The sequence below is a fragment of the Pezoporus occidentalis genome, unplaced genomic scaffold, assembly GCF_034315485.1.
Source record: "Pezoporus occidentalis ecotype Australia unplaced genomic scaffold, CSIRO_AGI_Poc_V1 ctg54, whole genome shotgun sequence".
In the NCBI taxonomy this organism is placed as follows: domain Eukaryota; kingdom Metazoa; phylum Chordata; class Aves; order Psittaciformes; family Psittacidae; genus Pezoporus; species Pezoporus occidentalis.
The window spans coordinates 4,340,994-4,363,110 of NW_026915877.1; the positions used below are offsets into that span (position 1 = coordinate 4,340,994).

General features: G+C 40.7%; 1 long non-coding RNA gene across 2 annotated transcripts; it reads left to right on the forward strand.

Annotated features, from left to right (window-relative positions):
- The first annotated feature begins 3,755 nt into the window (after window positions 1–3,755).
- On the forward strand, window positions 3,756–18,287 carry LOC134173627 (uncharacterized). Of its 2 annotated transcripts, none has more exons than XR_009968322.1 (3): window positions 3,756–3,950; window positions 15,830–16,032; window positions 18,063–18,287. It is a non-coding gene; the product is annotated as an uncharacterized LOC134173627 (long non-coding RNA). The 2 variants fall into 2 exon arrangements; XR_009968323.1 differs by having other exon boundaries at window positions 15,830–16,027.
- The last annotated feature ends 3,830 nt before the right edge of the window (window positions 18,288–22,117 follow it).

Here is a 22,117-nt window from a genome sequence, read left to right on the forward strand (position 1 = left end):
GAGCTATTTGTTTTGGGTTTGATTTTGACTTCTTTTACACTTAATTGGAAAGCTTTGAATATATTGACATCAGCAAAAAAAGCTATTACATTCAATTAGTTATTAAAAATTTTGGGATTTAACACTGCCTTGTAGTTCCACCTGCCCATGTTTCTTGAGGACTGTCTCTGAGGGCTTTGGGCTGTCAAATATGAATTACTAGTCTTGAAAGTCCGTACCAGTTCTTAATGAATTATTGAGCTCTTGGGAGAGCTGCACACCATTTAGAGAACCTGAAATCTAAGACAAAACTTAACAAAAGGGCCTGAAATGACTTACAAGTTTGGTATTCTGAATATTCTGACTTCTCATTGTAATAGCAGAGAGCATAGCTTTGGATTATTGATTCCAGTCATTTTATTTTTTTTTCTTTCTTGCAGCTCCTGTACTAAATTGAAAAAATAAAATCTGGAGAGCTGTCTTGGCATCTAGCAGAGATCTGAATGATGAAGAAACTGTTTGAATAATGTATTGCTGCTTCCCTGGCTGATGTCCCTAATATCAACTTCCCTACTCTCAAGCACGTTGGAGTGACTCTTTTTAAATATTATATTGCAAGACCAAGTATATTAGGGCACAGTACCCTGGCTGGGAGTCAGGAGGTCCTTTCAGCTGCCTCACTGACTCACTGCAGTATCTTGGTGTGGCTGCTTGACCTCCTTCCTGCTTCCCCATCTGTGCAGCTGGGTAGTTAACACTACCCAGTTACCCTGCAAAGCAATTTGGGACCCTGAGATTGGAAGTGTTAGGTGACCAGTCTGTTTATTCTGCCATTCATTCTTCAAACCCTGCCAACACACAAGAACTTGGAGATCATCAAGAGTTTAAAGACACCATCTTTTATGGGAAATATTCTCCACTGTGCGTGTGGAGAACTTTCTAAAAAGAGGTCATGCTTCACCTTTAAAAGTGGGCAGCCTGTGGGTCTAACTTTATGAGTTCCTTATGCATGTACGTAACTCCCCAGTAAACAGTGCAATCAAAGTCAGTGTGACCTGCACTTAAATAACTGCATTGCATCTCATATAATGGGCCCTCAAAAGACAAACTGTGATTCTTCATCCCCTCTGGCAACCTTACCCTCAAGACTAGTGGAACAAGTGCAGCCATGCACTTAGTGTCCGTCATTTTTTTATTCATTAGTGCATCCAGATTTGGTCTGGGTCTCATTTAAAATGATGCTTAATTATGTGGCAGCCATTCTTCTGATCAGCACGTGTTTCACATGCTTCTGCCAGTGTGTTGCAACTTCAGTTATTATTGCCTGCAGTGATTCCTGCTTGTTTGGTACATGGCCTTTCAGGAAGGATCAGCTAATTTTGCCAAAACTGAGCAAAATCCCACTGATTTTGATTGAAATCCCACTCACTGAATGCAGGGTTAGGGGCTTTAGTCTGTGATGTTATCCAAAGACGTGAGGGTGAGAGCTGTTTTATTTTTTCCCCGTGATTGCTTTTCTTTCTTACCAGTCTGGTACAGCAAGTCAGCTTTGTCTTTGATATATCTGTTTTCAAAGGTTATGTTTACATTTTACCTTTGTACAGGCAAGAATACTTTAGTCCTAGCAGATACTTACTCCAAATTAGGTGCATGAATACCATGCCATTTACACCATCCGATACTACATGTGCTGGAGTTAGCTGTACATGGCTAATACCAAAGGGAATATGCCCTGGAAGAAAATAAATTAAGAGGAAAGTCACGAACTGAGCTGACCCACTGGATTTACGGACATACAGAGATTAATAACAATTTGCATGCACATATCTTGAAGTTTGTAGTGTCAAGCAAAAATAAACTTTCAAGTGGTGAAAGCCTTGCACCTGTGATAGTCCCATGGTTACAGCCTCCTACCTTCTTCATTGCACGGTCCGTTTCCCTTCCTTTTAGTACAGGAATGACCTCCTCATGCCAGTTACGGGAGCTCCATGGGAAACCAGTGCCAAGGCCTCTGTCAGAGACTGCTAAGCCAACTCTGAAAAGCGTTAACATCTGGGCAGTGGGAAGGGATGCACCATGGGACCAACCAGCTATTTCCAGACCATTGCCAGTTCTGCAGATAAGTTTGGATGAGTGATTTAGGCCAGCAGCCAGGAGCAATGGAGACAAGTAGTCAGAAAGGAATACAGAGAGAAAGGCTGCTCGTCTTAATGAGTGCAATAAAACAAAAAAAAATGCAATTATGCAGTAAAATTACTGTCATTTTGAGTTTTGACGATAATGTACTAGGCAATAGTACTCATTTTAGCCTGTGTTTTTAGGCATTTTTTAACCTCTGACATAATAATTACATACTACTCTCTCATTCCTGCATCTTTTCATTTTTATGTGTACTGAAGTGTAGCATCAGAACAATGTCAAATCCCCAAATCCTGTGCAGTCACACTGGTCCTTAACTTTGTTTTGCTTTGCCATGTGAAATCTAGAAATTGTGCATGAAGTATTTTTTACCAGCTTCCTCCACACCTCATGTAATAGCACAATTATATAGATGTTATAAACTATGATTTCTGTTTGATTTTGAAAAATGTCCTAGTTCCTGTGGCTCAATCTTGACTTCATGACTAGAAATACTGACAAACTCAGAAAAGTCTGCCTTATTGGTTCTTCGTTTTTCTTTTTGGCAAATATTATTTGTGTCTCTCTGCCTCCTTGGTTTCCATCAGTTATTTCGGGAATCAGCTTGATATGGATGTGAAAAAAAGGATCAAAATACACCAGTGCTGTTTCTGTGCATTAATACTTATTTTAATATGATCCCCTGGCTTTAGGTATTTTCTATGTACTGTTACATCCTACTATTGTAAAGTTTTAAAGATTTGTTAAACTCACCAGAGTAAAGGGATTTCTGTTTGGGGTGGTCTAAAATGATCATAGTTTGACCAAACTTCTTCCCTGTGTGCTAAACCCAAATGTTATTATTTAGATTTAAAGCTTTACCTTTTAACTTAAAGTTATATCTACATGACAATATAACACCAGAGGAAAGTCCTGCTCCAACTGTAGTTTTAGGATTGTTGCAATGCTATAATCATTATCGTCCGCATCAGCTGTCCTTGAGTAAAGCACCATCCTTCAATTTTTAATTGACTTGGGTCTTATTCTTAACAGTGGTTCATCTTGAATGCTGGGATATAATCACTGTTTTTTTAAAGGTTAATATGAATCTGTAATGAATGGTACAGATTAAACACTGGTGACATTCTGTTTTCCCATCTTGTATAGATAAAATATTTACACTCTAACAGAGATCAATTTAGAAAGCAGGTGCAGCTTTGATGTTTGCATCTTTTAATCAGAAATCTTAATTAACAAGTTGTTTGCTAATGATTAATCACCTGCACAAATACTATGTGGATTTGTCAGTTCTGAAGTTACAGGCATCTTGGATGTTGTTTTTTTTCACCATGACTGAAGATGATGATGATGTTCATGTCCTTTTGAGTGCTTGAGCTGGGAACATAGAGAAGCAGGACTGTGTGTTTTCTAAATACAAAGTAGGAAAGCCTGGTTGAAGTGGTGAAAGGTATCTTTTGCAGAAACACAGATGTTACTTGTCAGGCTTTGGTAATTGCTATAATGTTTTTAATATTGTTCTCCCAGACTCAGTTTTGCAGGGAGCAGGTTGGAATGGTCATTATCTACCTCTGTTAGTAGCTCCTCTGTATATAAGTTAGGTAGGTACGTACGTAGGTGGGCTGGTGTGGCTCTTGGGAGGTTAGGTTGGATGTGGCTTTTGAAACAGGTTTTTAAAATCAGCACTCTTAAAGGTTTGTTCTGTATTTGTGGGGGGCTTAGAGAATGAAGATGTCTAGGATAGAAAATCGTCAGGTTAGGACATGCACTGGATAAGAGATAAGAAGTTAGAAATCAAGGTGGAAAGGAGGCATCAAGAGTTGGAGGAAGTGTATGTAAGTGCTTAAGCTTCTGGGATGTGTCCAATTCATTCCATTATTAGGCACTCTTTCCCTGAATAATGTTGCCTTGTGGCTCCTTTGTTTCTGAGTTTAATTCGGTCTAACAAGGTATGATAGTAGCTTAGACTGCTTAGTAAGAATGAGAATTGCAGTTTGAGGTAGGCTGTTACTGTTCTGACTAGTTTGGCATGAATTTGGTAACCTTTTTTGGCTCTGGGGGTTACTTTTAGCCTTAACATTACTATGTTTTTGTTGTACAGCACTAAGTCTCTCATATAGAATGGGATTGTGTTGGTGACTTGAAAGCTGCTGAAAGCAGCAAAATCAAAATACACTTGCCACAAAATCAAGTTGGGTGTGGTGTTGTTTTTTGTTTGATGTTTTTGGGATGTGGTTGTTTTGGGGTTTTCTTCCCTTTTTTTTTTTGTTTGGTTGGGTTGTTTTGTTTGTTTTTGTTGTTTTTTTTTTTTGGTGTTTGCTTGTTTTTGCACCATTCCTCGTGGGCAATGGGACCTCTTGCTTTCACAGAGCAAAACCTGCAAATATTCCTGTCACTGACAAATTTATGGGGAAGTTCATTGGAGATAAACTGTCTGCTCTACAGCTTGTAATGATTTATTTCTGTAATGCAATATCTTCCTTTCTGGTAACAAAGCCAGAGGTTGGAAATTGTTCCTGCTAGAGTGTGTCATTAAGATTTAATTCACTGTTTTAAATTATGAAGTACTCTGTGGCTTCATTTGTTTGTATGAAGATTTTTGATGTTGATAAAGGTAGAAAAACCTGTGTCATCCTTGATAGCCTTCATGGATGCTCTGTGTAAAGCTCATATGCTGTTCATAACCAGATCATTTTCAGCAGTCTGTTAACTCCTTTTATTATTAGATTGTTAATATTGAAGCTGATCTCTTGAGTGCTGAGGAGGTGTTGAGATGATTTATATGTATTCTGCTGGTTTATATTACTGTGCCTCTCGTGGAAGGAATTATAATGCCAAAATATTGAAGAAATAGATTTAAAGGAGGTTTTGTGAAATAAGTGCAATATTTCAGGGAATGTAATTAGGAAATATTTAGAAGAAGAAGTCACATTAGTAACTGTCTTCAGGAGAAGCAGGAGTATCTGAATCCCCTTGAAGGCAAGGAATTGATTGCTCCACAGTATGGTCCTCATGTTGATTGGTAGCCTATCTCTGGAGATGGGAGCTTGGCATTTAACCTTGCATAGAAGAGGCATGGAGTATGAACCTGGTGTGCAAGGAGCTCTCTCTACTTTGCTTCATCTATAGCTGTTCTCGAATGCTGGCACAGGAGCTTCTGCTCCCTCAAGCAGACTTTTATTTGCTTTTTTGACAGGCCAATAGCAGCTGAATTTGTGAACGATTTAAGGATTACTGGAAATGGTGTATTTCAAAGTATAACCTCCACTGGAGGCAAAATGCTGAATTGACAGTAATGAGAGTGCATGTATGGCAGGAGGGAGTTCTTGTTTGGTTAATTTTTCATTATTCTGTTACCAGTGCATATCTCGGCTAACCATGGCTAATCTGGTATGTCTGGACTCATGAAAAATAACTACCTACTGTGTTCTTGCACTGTGAGCTAGGGAATTAACAATACTGTCTACCCAATAGCTGAAACTATCAGGTGTTATTTCCAGCATGCAACCACAAACTTAGGTTAAGAAATGCAGTTTGTAGTCTGGTACTGGTTTCCTGTGCTAGGTGAAGGGGTGTATGGATGACAAGTGGTCTTAGACCCAAAGTTGTTGCAAATTTTTTTCCTAAATGCCTTAACAAGGAATGCCTCTATGCATCAGTGGGGGTAAATGATCTCCAAGAGATGTGCTTGATTAGTTCTGCTAGGCTAAAACAAAAAAGTAAGGCTACAAGTGGAGATGACTATTAGTAGGCTGGGTCACACTGTCATATATGCAAATACCACTTGGTGTGTCCTTCTCCTAGTATGGTCTGGTTAAAAATTTTGTGCTTTCTCTTGTGCAAGCTCAGTTTGAGAGGAGTGACTGCATGCCCATAACCATCATCTGATTTTTGCCTGGTAGCATAGGTTATGGGAAGGTGTTTAAAAATGTTTCAAGTTAGAGCAATTGCAAAGGTTCTTGCCTATGGCATGATAGGATAGAAATGGCTATGAATGAGGAGACACATGCAGAAAAGACGTAAATGTGTGTCTGTGTGCCATCATCCTTTCTGCATCTCTGCTCCCAAAGTGTCCTCTCCAAAGCAAAGCTCTGGTTTCTTGCTCTATTATGGAGGTGGTCATAGCCTTCAGTCAAGAAAAGAGAAGTAACATGGTGACACAAACAACATCAGAATTTAAAGTGGACACTGTAAGCCCCATTGTAAAGGACAAACTGTTGAAATGAGTGAGTCAAGTGCTAATCCTGCCATTGAAGGCTTCCTTTTAACCAGCCTGGCTCCATTGTCCAAGTGGAGATTCAGGGCTCTGATAGCTCAGATTGAGAGGCTGAAGCATTGGTTATCTGCAAGGGAAAGGATTGGTTTTAGACCATTTTCTTAGTTGAATCTAAACAGTCCCTGACAGCTTTGTGGCTGAGGTGCTCAGGTGCACAAAAGGGATAAAAGCCTTCATGCACTCTACAATTCTCACATTTAACAGCACCCTTCAGCTATTGTGAGTGGTATTAATCCATAAAGATTTTGTGATTTCAGTGCAGGAGGATTTGGTCTGTTTTAAGAGGCCACACATGAATATTAATTGTCTTTGGAGCAAAGACACATGGCATTTACAATGTGCTCCTTGGTTTTCATGTATGACTTTATTCTACTCATTTGCAGTAATTTAAAGATTACCTACCAATTAAGTTTAGCTTATAATAAGGCAAGATTTTTTTAAAGTACACATCAAACTCTTCAGAGAAAATCTGCTTAGATGTATCTCTTGATACAGAGTTTCTCTTCATTTCTACTATTTAACTGCCAATGCATTATCACTTTGTCTTTCTGTTGCTAACCTTCTTAAACTGTCATGCCTCTGTAGAGTACTAGGTCTGTAAAACAAGATTTGATGTTCCAGAAGATAAAACTAGAGGCTAATTCAGCACCCATTTCTCTAAAATGAGGTGTACTTATGCAAGAGGTCACTATGAAGTAGAAAAAAAAAGAAATTAGGAAAATAAAGATCTTGTGAAAAAATAGAAAACTTTTCTCTGAGTGGGCTGCCAATTGATGTTTACAGAAATGTTATTTAAATAGCACTTTGTCCATGTAATAAGGTTATCATTTTTTTTAGATACCAATTTAACTCTACATGGTAAATGCATTTCTGTGTGGCAAAAGTGATTTCTTCCATTCCATAACATTTGTCAAAATTTCCATGTATCTTTCATATTGGAAGAGATAGAGATCTAAGATTCCTATCCCAGAACACTAGAGAAGTGTAGATGTAGCAGGTGCTTTGGCTGGTGGTGATACGCGGATAGACTCCACAACTGGTCAAAGTTGTAAAGTAGGTATGCTTTTATTCAGCGCTGAGACACATGAGGGATAGCTCCTCTAAAGGCATGCATGCCTCAGTGTTGTTTCCCTCTACATTTATTCTCTAAAGTTATATATATTCATAAGGTTGCACAGTATGCCTATACATATTCATGTCCTATCCCCACTTCGTATTATAATGAGCTAGAAGGTCCTTTGTGCCTGCGCAGTGTCCGTCGTCCCCCCCCTCCCCCGGTCATGGGCAAGGGTCTCAAGATGAAGTAAATGAGTCTTATGAGTCTTCCTCTTGTGAGTAGGGGTCTTCAAGATGAAGTAAATGAATCTTCCTTGAGCCTGAGCTTTTCACCTCTAGCTGCCCTCACACATGCTCTTTAGGAATCTGGTCAAAGTCCAAACCACAAAGCTGATCTTCACTGTAACCAAGTAACTGTTCCTCCCCCTTATCAGTCTATCTCTTCCCCTTATCAATAGCCTATTGTCCTGGTACTGCATGTCAAGCTTGACAGGTATTTGCAAACAATGCTTTCTGTTAAACAGGCAAAATTCCTTTATCCCCCCTTGTAAGACCCCCTTGTACATTGGTCAAGACTCTACATCAGTGGTGAGAGCATTTGTTTTGATCAGCAACTTTTGCTTCTAGTTAAGATAAACTATTTTCTATAATACTGCTTTTCTTTAACCAAAAATGTGGATATTTATTAGAAATTCTAGCCTATTATGTTATTCACTCAATAGGCTACAACTCTACAGGGGCATTCTTGGGCATCAGGTACGTGCAAATGAGATGTATTATTTTGTTTACTTATTACAACCAACATTCTTGTCAATAGGTGCTTACAAAAATGTGTTTCCCTTGGGTGCTTCATAATGGTGGCAGAACCTGATTGGCTGTAGCACACAAGGCTTTCTACTGGGTGATCTGAGGATGCAGACATGACGATGCTGCGTTGCTGTTCCTCTCTGTGCAGAGCAAAAGGTCGTTTGAGTTCCCTTGTGGCTGCGTTGAATTCTAGCAAAGCAGAGGTCCTAGTCTGGCATGCTGTGTAAATCATCTGCAGATTGCTAACAGCCTGTGGAGTCTGCTCCGCAAATACGGTATCTGGCTTTGCTCTTTTTCAGTGGGTGAGTTGCTCTTCCTGACAAGGAGGCACAAAAGTACAAAATGTAATTAGTTCTAAGTAATGTTAAGTTTGATGGCTTTGTAATGGAAAACAGCTGCGGTGCTTGAAGGTAATTGACATAGTTTCAGGCCCTCAGTACAAAAGGTGTGAGAAAAGCAGAATAGAAGGACAGGACCTGGGGATGGGGAGTACCTGGGACTAGCAGATGTCCAGGGTGGGCACAGATAAACTAACTGATAAGTAAAAGGCCAGGATGATCGCTATGCTTGGGGTGTTAATAAACCCATTAAACTGGTGTAAGCATCTACTAGGGAGTATCCTGGACTAGCAGATGCCTAGGATGAGAGCAGTTAAACGAACTGATAAGTAGAGGCCAGGATGATCGCTATGTCTGTAATGTTAATTAAGCTTGTTGGGGAAAGTAAACGACCCTTAAAGACCACCACATTTTTGTATGCATGCCGGAAACTTTTTGGAAAATGATGTAATATGCTCAGTGACCACATAAGGATGACCTGTAGAGCAATTCGGGGACACACGTTAGGAGGAGCTATCCCCCGTGTCTCCCGGCGCCGCAATAAAGAATACCTGCTTGTCAACTTGAAACTCTGCTGGCAAGTTTGTTCCTGGAGTTTTCTCCGAATCACTCTAACTGTAATACTTGCATGATTCTATTTTCATAGAATCCTAGAATAGTTTAGGTTGGAAGGGACCTTAAAGATCATCTAGTTCTAACCCCCTGCCTTGGGCAGGGACAAATTATTTTGATGATTTCTATGCAGAGGCAAGGACTTGGGCTTCACCTAAACAGTGCTTTAAAAAAAAGTCTCAGCACTTAAATGCCTCCTTTTTATGACGAGGAAAGGCTCATCTTGATACCATTAGATTCCCTGAACTTCCACACATTGCCAGCCTTTAGATTAAATAGCTTAAGATCAGTCATACAAATATTGCCACTGCTCTTGAATACTTCCAAGCAAGTTCAGTGCTTGGGGCACAATTAATTTCTATTTTAACCATCTGTGATATCACAGGGTGTGGTGTGAGGCAGGTACACCTCACACTAGACCATGTTATCCAAAGCTCTGTCCAACCTGAACACCTTTGAAGCTGAAATACACAGAGAAAAACAGCTTTCTGTGAATTACCGTTTTATTTTTCATTTGTTGCCTGGGGGACACAGCATGGGCAGATTATAATTGTTTTAATGGCATTTGGATAACTTGTTTTCAGATTGGGACTGGTGTGAATCCCATTGAACTTGTTGGGAATCATTTAATTGATTTCATGGCTTTTTTCCCTCACATGTCTAAAAGGTCAGCTCTCCTACTTGCTACTACCTTTTGCTGCTGATTATTGTTGCTTCATAAGCCCCTGCTTCCGCTATCCAAGTTATTCAAATACCAGTATTGCTGAGGCACAGGGATTTGGCAAGTGTGTCAGTACCTTACTGTCAGCCTGAAATGTTGGGGGGCTGAAGGAGTTGAGGTGTGTGTAGCTGTAATGATATTAGGAAGAAGCTCTTCCCTGCGAGGCTGGTGAGGCACTGGCACAGGTTGTCCAGAGAAGCTGTGGATGCTCCATCCCTTGAAATGTTCAAGGCCAGGTTGGACAGGGCTTTGAGCAACTTGGTTTAATGGAATGTGTCCCTGCCTGCAGCAGTGGGGCTGTCCTGGGTTCAGCAGTAGCAGTCATGTTTCTCCTTCTTGGTAGCTGGTGCAGTGCAGTGTTTTGACTTTCGGCCTGGGAACAGAGCTGATAACAATGATGTTTTGGTTTGGCCAAGGATTTTGTGAGCCTCATGCTCTGCCAGGGAGGAGGGGGAGCTGGGAGGAAGCAGAGACAGGACACCCGACCCAAACTAACCAAAGAGGTATTCCATACCACAGCACGTCATGCCCAGGATGTAACTGGGAGTTAGCCGGAAGGGCTGGGAGACTGCGGGGTTGGAGGAGGTATGGGCCAGAGCTTGGTCGGGCTGGGGGGCGAGTTATCGGTCGGCTGGTGGTGAGGTGTTGTATTCTCTTCCCTTGTTATTTCCTTTATCATTATTATTATTGGTGGTAGCAGTAGTGATTTGTGTTATACCTTAGTTACTAAACTGTTCTTATCTCAACCTGTGGGAGTTGCATTCTTTTCGATTCTCCTCTCTGTCCCTCTGGGAGTAAGGGGAGGGAAAGAAGGGGGGGAGTGAGTGAACGAGTTACCTGACTGGATTTAAACCACGACAGGGGCTAAGACTAGATTATCTTTAATGTCCCTCCCAACCCATTCTGTGATCTGTCAATTGTATGTGGGTACCTGTTTCCAGCAATGACTACTTAACCAGTGAATTAGAAATAAAATTTCATTCTTCACCCTTACACCCTTATGGTAAATTATCGCACGGAAATGAGATGTGATTTTCTTCTGTTTAATTGCAATTTAGCATGCATGAATATATGCTTCATTATTGTCTGTAAAATTAGTTTGCATCTTTTTAATATCCAGCTGTTGTTCTTGACTACAGCCTGCTGTGGCAAAGCACCCCAAATGTCACTTGGTTGTGCTAAATATCTCTACTTTGAGTTTACAAGGTGAGACCAGACTTATTTTCCCTTTTACTTCTTGTTAGGGAAGCTGCAGAGAAGTAGCAGGTTGGCTGTGGTGAGCTAACTGCTCATCACTGGGTAACTGAATTGCTGGAGATGTGAAATCTGTATTAGCTTCCAATTTAAAAAATTGTATTCACATCAATTTGTGATACTTCTTTCTGTTGAGAAACACCAGTGTCAAGTTAGCGTGTACTGTCAGAGCTGTTTAAAAATAAGCCTAAGAGAAGATGCTGTGATGGTCTCAGTGGAAATTTTTTAAAACCTGAAAGGAAAAGGCAGAGAAGGCAGAGAGCTCTTGAACTGTCTTCCCCACTCCCCGGAATAAATTTGTGATTTCAGGTCTGTAACTGATGAGCTGATGGATGTAAAACTGCCTGATATCCTGCTCTTGTCATAAAACTTAGATTGATGGCCAGTGGTGGTGGGGGTCTGCCTGGCTTCTGCTCTTCTTAGGTCATGCAGGACTCTTGCAGACATCATGTCATGCACCTTGGGATGCTTTCCAAGATGATTATCCCAGAAGTCTCGTGGTGGTAGTGACTGGGATAAAGGCACTGACTGGAAGGATGAAAAAGTTACACGGCAGTGCCAAACAGCACAGCTGATCTTTATAGTGCTCCTAACTAGGCAAGGAAAAATGAAGTGTTTCTTCTGGGTAGGTCCCTGGGGGATGAATGGTTAATTGCTGTTGTGTTCTGCTCTGTCCAAATCAATAACTTCTATCTACTTTCTCACATTTTATCCAAGGAAAAGTTGGTATTGCTATCATCTGGGCCACTAAGTTAAATACTGTCTTAGGGTGTGCTAACCATGGTCGGATAGATGACTATTCCCATTTTGATCTAGGGAAAACTGGGGGAGAGTGAGACTAAGTAATTTGGTCAACTGTGTATCAAGGTAGTGATGGAAATGTTCAGTTTTATTTATTGATTATTTTTTTTTCTGCATTCTTGCAGCCTAGTTCCTGCTGCATAGAAGCCAATTTCCTGTTATTTTCCTTTATCTCCCACAAAAATAAACTCTCAGTATTTATCCTTACTGTGCCTGTAATATAAAGCAACCAGATTTCAGAAACAATAAATAGAAGAGAAAGAATGAATAGTCAGAAAGGTGGCAGGAGCTGTTAGGCGTGTGTTAAAGGGTCTGTAAGTGGTTTGTGCCCACAGACAAGGGTAAAATGCACCTTTAACTGAAGGACAGTAGTGTGGTTTCACAGTGACCACCTAGATTTTGAAAATCATTATTTCCTTCCATGTAAGAATGAAAATAGAACCTTCTAACTACCTTAAAAAAAAGTGTCAAAAGTCATTCTTGCTCAAAGGCTGGGTTTATCTTTAGAACAGGGCTGCTTATAAATTATACCCGAGACGTCAGGAATATTCCTGTCAACCCACAGAGACCTCAAGTGTCCCACTTGTGGCAAAAATCAAAAATGGGTAGCTTGCTAGGGAAGCTGAGAGGATGCCAGAAGATGGATTGCCTGCCATGTGTCTGTGTGTGTGCTGAGACTAAAGGCTGGCATGGAGCCTGCTGGAAGATACTGGCATGGCAGAGGCACTATTGGGGCTGGTGAGCTGCAGTATGGTTTTGCAAGACCCCACTGCAAGCTCAGTAACTGTTTGCACTGCTGTTTTCTGCTGGCCCTGTTGGTGGTTTATTGCTTACTTCTAGCTTCACTGGTGTTGTGGCTTAAGCCCAGCCGTAAATCAGAACCAAGCAGCTGCTCTCTCACTCCCCCCCTTCCTCCCCCCCTGCTCCCGGAGGGATGGGGAGGAGAATCAAAAGAATGTAACTCCCACGGGTTGAGATAAGAACAATCCAGTAACTAAGGTATAACACAAATCACTACTGCTGCCACCAATAATAATAATGATAAGGGAAATAACAAGGGAGAGAATACAACACCTCACCACCTGCCGACCAATACCCAGCCTGACCCAAGCAGTGATCTAACCCTTCTGGGTAACTGCCCCCAGTTTATCCAGTGGGCATGACGTGCTGTGGTATGGAATACCTCTGGTTAGTTTGGGTCAGGTGTCCTGTCTCTGCTTCCTCCCGGCTTCCCCTCCTCCCTTGCAGAGCAGGAGACTCAGAAAGTCCTTGGTCAGAGTAAACATTCTGACCAGCAACTAAAAACATCGGTGTTATCAGCGTTGTTCCCAGGCCGAAAGTCAAAAACACTGCACTGCAGCAGCTACTAAGAAGGAGAAAAATGACTGCTACTGCTGAACCCAGGACAACTGGTGTGCTACCCAAGGTATTTCAGTAACCTTCAGAGGGGGTTTTGTAGTTCCTTTGGTACTCTGCTGGCTTGTGGCTCAGCAAAACTGGCACTCCAAAGCTGCTCCTTCAGTGCCTGCAAAGATCACCACAGTCACTCCTGGGGAAGTGCTTTGGCTTTAACACACAGGTTGCTTCACCAAAGGAGGCAACATGGCAAAGAAAATGAGCAGAGGGCACAAAAGACAAAATCCATCTGAGAAATGTCAGGCACATGACAAAGGGGCCGGAAAGCTGGAGAGTGGTGTTATTTCTAAATCACAGCTATAAGTGACCTTTAAATGTTTGTAACAGTCTGAAGAAAAGCAAAAGGAATGCGTAAAAGGTTTTGTTTAGCTAAGTTTAGGTCACAGGAGACAGCAAAAATGGAGTTGTGCAAAATAAAAGATCCACCTTTATAAGCAAAAGTTTAAAGAAAAATTGGTCACAGAGGTTTTGCACAATAACATTTCATTTAGTCCAAAATATTAGAGGCTGCTGATCGATTCCAAACAGAAGGTGAAATTAAGTACATCACAGAAAATATCAGTTCCTTGGGAGAGTTTCTTTTCAGTAAGAACAGGGTATGTCAAATCCGGTATAACATATGTATTTCATCCTATTTGAGATATCTCAAGTTCTCATTTCTTTATCACTTTGGGATGTAGGCTATGCCTTTACTACTTTGATCAAGCATTAGCTCTCACCTGCTGTGAGTTACTTGCTTTAGGGTATATGAATGTAAAATTTTTAGTTAGACTCAGTTCATATGCTCAGTGTAACTCATACCCTTACCTATAGCCTAAGTGAATTTACAGGGATTTTTTTGAGGGATAAGTGCCTTTTCCCAAAGTCTTTTTGTTTTGAGTCTGATCTCCAAAAACAAAGGTTTTTGAATATCCCTTGCTTCCAATCTGCAAATCAGTGGACTTTGTTTTCAACCTTACGAGTGCCAGGGCTGGTGTGAACATTTCTCCCTCTGGTTAACCAGGGAGACTAGGTCTCGGAGCCTGCTGTTGGAGTACCAGAAAGGTAAGACTGACATTCTGCAGGGTTACCCAGCACCTTGCTAGAAAAACCCAGGGGAGTAATTAGTATTAACTACTGTGTGAAGATGGTTATCTAGGCAGTAATAACAAAAATAGTCAAAGACTGGTGCTTCCTGTACAGTGTTTCTTGGTGCAAGCAGAAGGGAAGGCTGACTAGTTTAAGCATCAGAAGTGTCAATAAGAAAGCATTAGAGATAGCTTGTCTTGTTCACTTAACTCTTTTGTTGCTACATTAACTACCACATCCTGGAAGAGTTAGGGATTGGATAATATTGAGTGAACATCACAGCATCAGAAATTAGCCAGTAAAATGGTCTTTTGTTACTTGGAATACTGTTGTCTCTAGAGAAATAAGTACAAATGTTTACAACAATGTGGTCCCTGTGTAAAGTATGTAAAGAGAAAACCTATCCCCTTTCAGGGATTTAATTAAATGACTGCAAAGCAATTGACAGTTATAGAACCATAGAATAGAACCTTAAGATCATCTAGTTCCAACCCACCTGCTGTGGGCAGGGACACCTCACACTAAACCATGTCACACAAGGCTCTATCCAACCTGACTTTGAACACTGCCAGGGATGGAGCATTCACAGCTTCCTTGGGCAACCCATTCCAGTGCCTCACCACCCTTACAGTAAAGAACTTCCTCCTTATATCCAATCTAAACTCCCCCTGTTTAAGTTTGAACCTGTTGCCCTTTGTCTTGTCACTACAGTCCCTAATGAAGAGTCCCTCCTCAGCACCCTTATAGGCCCCCTTCAGATACTGGAAGGCTGCTGTGAGGTCTCCATGCAGCCTTCTCTTCTCCATGCTGAACAGCCCCAACTTTCTCAGCCTATCTTCATATGGGAGGTGTTCCAGTCCCCTGATCATTCTTGTGTCCCTCCTCTGGACTTGTTCCAACAGTTCCATGTCCTTTTTATGTTGAGGATGCCAGAACTGTACACAATACTCCAAGTGAGTTCATCTGCTTCTCTGTAAAATGTCATGCCAAGGCTGAGACTCCCTTCCTCTGCATCACGTTTGTGGTGTGGACTGTTGTGGGGGGCATCTGCATTAGCCTTATGAGCAGGAGTGGACTTGTCTAATAGTGCCATCCTAGAGGCAGGGTGCCTCTACAGCCTCTATTTTTAGAAACATGAAGTGTGATGAGGGGGCTGGTTATCATTTTACATATCTGTTGTTAAATAAAAAGCTTTTTGAATCTGAGACTTGCTTAGATTAAAAAAAGTCATTAGGTTTCTCTTGGAAAGATTAATGTGTAGTTTTGAGGAACTGTATCAGTGTCCCAGAATAGTTAGCAGCTGCTGTAATAATTCTTCTGAGGTTATGAGGAAAGTAACAGGATTTCTGGAGTTTGTTTTGGTAGGAGTCCAAAAAAGAAGAAAATTGGGCTTCAGGCATCAGATTCATCACTGGGGCTGGAAATGAAGGAAAGTCAGTGCAGCCCTGAAGCTTTGCTCAATGTAATAGCAGGGGAAAGTCTTGCAACTGCCAGCCTTTCTTCCACCAAAAAGGGAAAATGAGTCCTCAGCTGCAGCTGGTCCTGGGTCAGAGGAGCATCATGGTCTGGTAACGTCTTTGAAAGACATTGTTTTGGAATAGCTACAGATCAATGCATGCTCCTCTGTGTTGGTTCACATAGTCTCAGTCTTCATACTGTTTACCTGAAATCATAAAGGTGATCCTTGTTCTTGGAGTGAAACGGGGTGAGAATGGTTATAGCTTCCTTAAAGCTTCTTCTGCCTATAGGGCTGATGTCCCTCATGCTAGACTAGTGTTCTTATTCTTCAGATTTCATAGGTGTCCATCACTGTAGAATGAAACACAAATACCTGTCATACCTGAACAAAATAAGTTGCTTTTTTTCCACCTAAAATAGCCTAACTGGAAGAAATGGAGCATAAAATATTGTATAGCAGGTGGCAAGGGTGAAATGATAAAAAAGAAATGGAAAATAATTGCATAGTTACTTTTGTTGCTGCCTTTTCTTTCTTCTTTCCCAGAAGGAAAAATGATTCAGAGTAATTTGAGATGGATGCTTTGAGCCTTAGCAATGTGAATTTTCCATGATTGAGGGGACATAGTGCTTAATCTATCTACTCAGTCTATGTGAGTAACAGGCATCTTTTATTTTTATATTTTAGTGAGCAGATGTAACTGATACCAGGTTTCTAGAGAAGCCTAAATTATAAGAATACTCCCAGAAGCTTTGTTTTCTCTTCTAAACTCTCTGCTCAACACAGGAGAGGGAAAGCAGTAAAGCTGGCAAACTGCAGATGGATATGTCTGTGCAGGGAGTCTGAATTCATGCTCTGCCTTTGGGAATGCCCGCACCCGTTGGCAGCAAAATGGTGCAGAAGGGAAGCTGTGGGTGCCCTGTATCTTTACAACCAAATAAATCTTACAATCAATCGTATCTCTACTGGTTAGTCTCCTTTGCCCAATGCTCCTGCTGTCTGTTCAGCAGCAGTGCAGCCTTTGGATGTGTCCTCCCAGGGTACCTTGGTGTTCATTTGGGGAACACTGGGAAACATCTAATGACCATCTGGATGTGGGTGAGGAAGATAAGGTTACAGAAACTTCTAGAACACAATATAAATGTTGGCATGAATTGATCCTTGTGTAAACTAATCCTAACACACAGGCTCTACCTGATGTTGGTTGGCTTTGATTCAGTATTTGTGGTTCAACAGCTTTAGGCAAAACCTGCTGATGTTTCAAATTCACATAACTTTTTGTGACTTCTTTAGGATTCCCCTGAAGTCCTGGGTATTAACATCTGTAAGGAAGATGTTACTCAACAAGAGAAACTGCTGCTTTTTACTCCTGTGCTCTCTTGTAACAACCCAAGTTTTGTGTAATGCCAGAAGCTGTGAATTAGTCTTAGTTGAACTATCCTTCACTGTGTCTGCTGGGACTTTTGTACTTGGAAAGGCCCAAGGATAAATGGACCATGGAAACAAACTGCATACCAAATGCAGCTTTCTCTTTTAAAAACTTGGAAAGCTGCATTCTTCGATTCCCTCTGCATGTTTCTGTTCCAGGACAAGGAAGCAGTCTCACATTGTCTCAGGAATCCATTTGGCACTTACTGTGAGCAATAAAATCAAATCTGAATCAATGGAAAAAGTAAGCATGGACAAGGACATCCTGTTTAGATATCAGATCAGAGGCAGCCATAACAATTCTGGCTGAAATGGGGTTTTATTAGAGTTTGGTCAGTTGACATAAAAACATGTTGCAGGAGTACCTATGTTCTGAAGTCCTTGTTGAAAGCAGCAGGACTTGGGTGGAAGTGAACCTGGCCATGGAGCACCTGGGCATTATGGGCTTGGGTTGTGTGGGGTGACACAGAAATTTCTCTGGAAAATATCAGGAATAATCTTATTTTTGTAAATCTGCTTTGGCACCATATATGTGTGCATTATGATTATTACAGGATGATGCATTACATGCTTCAAGCACTTTGAGAAGACTTTTCTTAGTCATATGACAGTATGCATTTGTTTGAGTCTTGTCAGTTTTATGTTTGATCATCTCTAATGACAGTAAGTTTCACAAGTTAATTCAGTTCTTAAGCAGTTTTTTGTTTTCCCCAGGAAAAGCATCTAATCTCATATGTTCCCCAGAAGATGCAAAGCTTTGAAATGTCTGAGTCTAATGTGGAATTTATTTTATGACAAAACAGAAGATACTTACAGATGAAAAATAAATACCAAGAATAAGTCATGCATTTTTCTTTTTGAGTATGAGGGCAGAGAGCTGAGTAGTCTGGATACTTAAGATAAGCCATCTGGTACCCAGAAAAGCTCAGTGTGGAGGTGGGGGTGTGTGTGTGTGCTGGGTCATGGCTTGAAGCATCATGATGCCACAGGCATCTGAGCTTGATAAGAGTTAGTTTTGAAGCATTGGTCCTGCAGTAATGGAGCTCCTCTGTCCTGAGGATCTGTCTCATTTGACATGTGGAGCTGTGGAGATTGATTGGGTGATCCTATATTCATCTGTGATGGCTCTTTGCAAAGAGAGGAAGAGCCTATCTATATGGTGTATGTTGTGCTGGATCCCCAAAGCACCTTTTTTACTTTGTTATTTATTATGTAGCTAAAATACTCGTTGCAAAGGCTATTTATCTTGACTATTCACTGTTGCCATGAGAAATAATGCAATTTTTTAAGGGACATTAGGATCTAAGTGATCCAAGTCTGTAAACCAAGATGGGGCAAGAGGTGTGTGTGGGGAAAAGTAAATCACTGATCCTCAGGTAATTTCTCTGTAAGACAGAAGAGTATTTTATCTTTCCAGTTTGCATATTTTTAATATCCTTAATGAAACAGCTTCAACTACTTTATATGTAATATTTCTTATTTTGCTGCAAATGAACTTTCTCAGCTTAATGATCAGGGTTCTTTGCTCTATGTTAGGAGTAATAATCAACATCATGTGATCTTCCAAAAAACATGTAGAAAGAAAATCGTAATATGCTAACATACACAAATACATCCCTGAACTGAGTTAATTGCTCTTCAAAACCTCTCAGATCATCACCTCTGAATATATTATTTTGCTTCTACTTTGCTGCATGGACATTGTTTATATGGGTGCCATGGAAGTGGAACTAACACCATCAGCTCTGAATTGGTGTTAAATAAAGGATATAGCAGGAATAAAAAAATCAGATATTAAGATCTGTGTGCTTTTCAATGTAGTGAGTTTGCATTTTGTCTCATCTGGAAGCAGATTCACTTTTTTTTTTCCACTCTGTCTTTAGCTTATTGAGCCTACTTCCTTTGGCCAATAACATTTGGTCTACTTGAACAGCCTGCAGGTTACCAGGCTTTTATTATCACACTTTTCCTTACTTCCTGCTCTAGCCGAAAGCTTGCCATCATTTTACAAATTGTTCTTCATCAGAGATAATGTGTCTTTCTGAAATGGAATCACTTTTCCCTTTACTTGTTCCCAGAAAGTGACCAAAACACCTGCTGATGGTGATGGGTTTTAAAAAAGGTAAATCAAATGTTGTCTTGGCCTGAAAGCTGTTCAATTAACTTTTCCTGCTGGGAATTATTAGACCTGAGGCTGTGCTGTTGAGAGGGATCACTTCTTAGCATCAATGCTAAATGAATTAGGACTTTAGTAACAGAAGAACTTACCAGAACATGAGACACAACAGCAAAGCACTGCCAGTTTAAATAACTATCACATGGATGTTTCTGCATGGTACTCCACTTTGGAGCACCATGATGCTTTGCTGTGAAAATTACATTTAAATGAGACTACCTAAAATGTAAAAGTTATCAAATACATCAACATTTGCCATAGGAATGCCAACTTAAACATGGTATTAAGAGCAGAAATTTTTGATGCTTGCTTAGTTTATTTTTCTAAAACTTACCTCTTCCTTAACACAAAGTCTCTGAATCCTTCCATTATACTGTTCAGCCTGTTCCTGGATAATGAACAAGAAGACCCTTGGTGCTTACTTTCCACCTGAAGGGCTCCATGGACCCTGGTCAAACAAGAGCCTGCCACAGCCAAGCACTCCATGTGAGCACTGTAACATCATTTAATGGCCAAAACTAACATTTAAAGGACAAAATGCCTGGAGAACATTACAAACTAATTCAGTGGATTATATTTCAATTCTATATTCACATCATTTTTTTTTGAGCATTACTGTGTGCTCAATCCCAAACTCCTCTCTGTTGAAACCATTAAACACATCAAACTCATGTGTTTTTATTTGAAAATTTATTCAATGAAATTATGAGTAAACTGTGTGTGTGGGTTTTTTTTTTGTTTGTTTTTTAGAGAACAATATCTGCTTAGTCAATGTTTTTAACCAACACTCTACCAGTAAACTCTTCTGCAAGACAACAGTGCACATACTTCCATCAGTTTTAACTGAGGGATGTATCTGGCAGTGTTGGAACTCAATGTGTGACCAGAACATAAGCCTTATTTCATGATTGCTTGTCAGTCCTGATCAACTTAGGGTAATTTACTGGAGCTGCTCTGTGGTTGCTCTTTAACTCCTTTGCTTCAGAAATAGTGGACTGATGTTGGCAAAGATGACTTCAGGTGGGAGTGGGCTGTGTATTGTAATATTATTTTTTTTAATTATTTTTGGGGTGATGCTTGCATGGTGAAGTGTGTCCTCCCTATGGGTACACCTGCATGTGGGGCTGCATATGACTTTTCTGTCACACCCTAATGAAAGTTATAAGGGTGCTTATTAAAATTCACCAGAATTTGAGCACTTCTTAAAATGCACAAAAGGAATATGGTGTAATCTATTGTGCATTGCCTATAAAACCTTTCAATTTAACTTTCTTTTCCTGCTTTAATAGGTCACTTGTTTTTATGCAGTGCTTTTCTTCTTGATGCATAACTTTAATTTCTTTCTTTCCTTGAGGCCTGCTCAAATTCAAATATTTCACTGCTTTCCAGATCTCTCCTTCTTTTGTTTCTTTTGATTATTATGATTTGATTTTAGTCAGGTTAGTTTCTGGCACTCTGAAAACCAAGATCAGTAGCATCTATAACTGAGCATGATATCCCAAGGTCAGCAGCACATGTGACACTTAGAGGAGCCAGAGCCTGTTGAGCAGGGAGACCTGATGGTGATTTGGGAATCCAACCTGTCCTACCCATCTCCCCCACCTCTGGCAACTCACCTGCTTTAAAGGGGATTCTTGTGTGTTTACATTCACTATGAATCAGCATCTTAGTGTGGTGACACGCAATTAGTTGGTTCTGTTTCCTCATGAACAGCAATGGTTTTCAGTTGTCTCACTGCAGAGCAAAGGATCAAGTTTCCTTGAGTGGCTTTGGAGCAGTTTCTGGGAAGCAGAGGTGTGCCTGTGGCTGGGGAGACTTCAGGTTCAAGGGAAAGCAACATCTGGGCTTAGCAAGCACAAAATGGTACATTGGAGAAGCCCCATGTACGTTGGGTACAACATGACCCCTCAGCATCAGTTATGTGGGACAAACTAATTGCAAGTCACTGGGACAAACCCATCCTTCAGCCATGTAGCTGCACTGTCTTTGGAGGAATTGCACGGTGGTATAATAAGAAACTGAATTGTCACCTTGTGGTGTCAAATGATGAGCTGAATAAATGACTGTGTGAAGGTGGCTTTTTGCTTGGGGTTCTGGGGCCCATCATGCTGCCTGGTGGCAGCTGGTGCAGCTAATAAAGGTGTGAAAGAGGGTTATTTTTGTGGGCTCACTGTGTTTATGTGCATTGAAATATATATATATAAGTATTCTAATGGAGCAAAATCACACCATTTAAAGTGATTACTCTGATCTAAAGTTCTTCTGTGTTTATCCTCTAGAAACTGGCTCTCTTGCTTCCCTTTCAAAATATGGCTTAGAAATGGAAGGAGATGATGCACTTTGCTGTTCTTATTGCAATCCAGGCTTATTAAACAGCTCCTGACAAGCTTCAGCTGCTCTGACTTGCTGTTGTGGGAGAGTTTTGGGCAAATTGCTTTAGGGACTGCTCCCAGGTAATTAAAAGATGCTTTGCCTCTCACTCCTCCAGGCTGTTTTGAATTTATACTGAGGATTACAGGGGGAGAGGGGGGAGTTAATGGGATTTTTCTTACAGCAGCTTATCTGGGGAATGAGCAATGTTAAGTAGTAGGTA